The sequence below is a fragment of the Apaloderma vittatum genome, unplaced genomic scaffold (genome assembly GCF_000703405.1).
Source record: "Apaloderma vittatum isolate BGI_N311 unplaced genomic scaffold, ASM70340v1 scaffold20543, whole genome shotgun sequence".
Taxonomy (NCBI): Eukaryota; Metazoa; Chordata; class Aves; order Trogoniformes; family Trogonidae; genus Apaloderma; species Apaloderma vittatum.
The window spans coordinates 1-2,546 of NW_009706641.1; the positions used below are offsets into that span (position 1 = coordinate 1).

Here is a 2,546-nt window from a genome sequence, read left to right on the forward strand (position 1 = left end):
CCCTTACAAAGTCCCTCCCCAGCTCTCCCGCAGCCCCTCGGGCGCTGGAAGGTCTCCCCGGAGCCCTGACAGCCCCAGCTCCCTCAGGCCGCCCTCATACATGAAAGCATTTTGGTTCGTATTTTCTTCTTCTTTAAGCTAAGCCTCCCAGCACACACAGATCAAGAGCCCAGCTCTCTGATCCTGTCTTTTCTGAAAGCTGACCTCAGTGTCCCCTTCTCAGCCAGCACCTCTTGCCCGGAGCTCCAGTCGGCTTAATGGGGACATCCCAAAATTAAATGGGGTTTGCAGAGCTGCAGTCATTTCAAAATCAGAGCAGCCCTTACTTGCCTCCAGCAAGGTGTCCCCGATAAACTCAGGCCTCCGACCGCTGCTCTTGCAGGCGTGGCTCTGCCATGCCCACGGAACGTGTGGGCAGTCTCCGGCCCGAGCCCTCGAGCTTCCCTCCAGCTCGCCAGCCAGGTAAAACTTGTACTTTTTAGTAAAGCAAAATGAAGTCATGCTTTGGATCTTATCAGATGGACATCGCAAAGATCTTAACTGTAATTCACAGGAGTAATTTAATCCAAATCATCCTGCAGATATCACTTACACAGAAGTAAATCATCCAGTAATTAAATACAAGGAATCGGTCAGACAATGATTTGAAAGAAAAGCAACTGAAACACAGTGCGTGGAAAATATTGAAGTGGTAAAGAATGAACTGACAAGCTCAGGAGGACAAAGACCAGTGTTCAGACAGTACGTGAAGTTCATGAATATCAAAATTATTATTTTGCCCAGCAAAGAGTATTACATTTTGGCTGACAAGTACTACCTGAGGTTTGAGAACCTAAATGGAGATGTCGGTGGGAGAAGCATAAAAGGGGAAAGTTCTTTTTACAGGTCTTTTATGAATTTAACAATTCTGTCCAATCCCCTTTTCCCTGATGGAAATGAGAACCCGCAATAATCATATAGGCTTACAATCCCGTGGAATCCATCCTCGAGGTGGTACCAGGTCACTTGAACGCCGTTGTCCTCCAGTCTCTTCTTGTAAAGCAAGCCGTCGTCCCTCAGCACGTCGTACTCGCAAGTCAAGATGAAAGTCTCAGGCAGCTTCTGAACAACGGCATCTTCGGCGAACAACGGACACAGGGTGGGCTCAGAGTATCTTTTAAGTTTCTCAAAAACTTCAGCCTTGAATTCACGGGGCTTGTGTGGTTTGTAACCTCTGACTTTAAACTCTTCGGGGATGTTATCGGGACTCACCCACTTCCTGTACTTCAGCCTCATATCTGGAGGAATGTGAGAGCCCTCCAGGACTTCTTCAGCATGCGACGCATCCCCGCATAGGTAGTGCAAAGCATAGAAAGGGACGTGTTCTCGGAATAAGAGGGGCACTCCGCGGTTCTGCTGATAGGACGGTAAGTTGAAGTCCAGGGCCTGCAGGCCGGGGTAGATCAAGATCTGAGCCCGCAGTTTGGGCAGGTCTGACCTCCCGGCCAGGGTCTGGCTGACAGCAGCTGCCAAATTGCCCCCAGCGCTGTCCCCGCAGACAATCACGCGGGCGGGATCCACGCCGTAGTGCTCCAGGTTCCTCATAAAGTGTATGGCGGCGTTAAGACAGTCTTCGTACGCAGCGGGGGATTTGTGTTCAGGAGCTAACCGATACCTAATGCACAAAAGCAGACGACAAAAGTAAGAGAAGGAAATGTCATAACTGTAAATGCACACTTCCTACCATACCTCGTCTTTCCCTGAGTTGTTTGGATTAATTTTCTTTCAGAAAGTAACCCCAACGGTATCATTTTTTGCTCAACAGGTACTTGACCCGCAAGTTATCATGGATAAATGATAGGCAATGGGATGATGTTGCAAGAACATAGTTGGTATCTTCTGAGAACATCCCTGATCAGAACCCGAGTGACACCAATTCACTTCACCCTCCTGGTGCAGACAGTGTCTGGCTCTGGGTGTAGCTCAGCGAGTCTGAGCCTGACCTTTGCTTGGGATAGCTCCTGAGAATTATGTTCAATCTTCTTTGTTTATTTAAATAACTTGGACAGAGTTATATTTTTTTATCATGAGTATTAAAATTAATTGAATATTAAAAGGCATTCGTGTTACATCCCCAGTGTTGCAAACTCCTTGAAGTTTACCGGGTGATTGCACCTTCTTAAGCCGATCACTGAATCACCACCTTCTGAGCTTATGTACAATTTCTCAACCTGCAAGAAAACTCCTGATGTAGTTGAGCGGCGTCCCTGCCCGTGACAGGGAGGTTGGGTTAATGACCTCTTGGGTCCCTTCCAGCCCAGGCCCTTCTGGGACTCTTGGGGAACGCGTTGCTCCCTCCCGTGTGGTGCCAGCTCGGAGATGCACGGGCCTCACTTGGCGCTGATTTTCCCCCTCCCTGCAATAGCGGGTTGGAGGGGGGATGAAAAGAGCCCCCTTGGAGTTCTGCCTGACCATCCCGCGTCCTGGGCAAGGTTTGCTGAGAAGGTTCCCCCAAGACAGGCAGCGCCGCGGTGCCGAGAGGCGAAACGAGCCCACAGGGCAGCGCG

The 2,546-nt window shown here is 49.6% G+C and overlaps 1 pseudogene; it reads right to left on the reverse strand.

Annotated features, from left to right (window-relative positions):
* Nucleotides 1–879: 879 nt before the first annotated feature.
* On the reverse strand, nt 880–1,702 carry LOC104267933 (annotated as a pseudogene).
* Nucleotides 1,703–2,546: the final 844 nt, after the last annotated feature.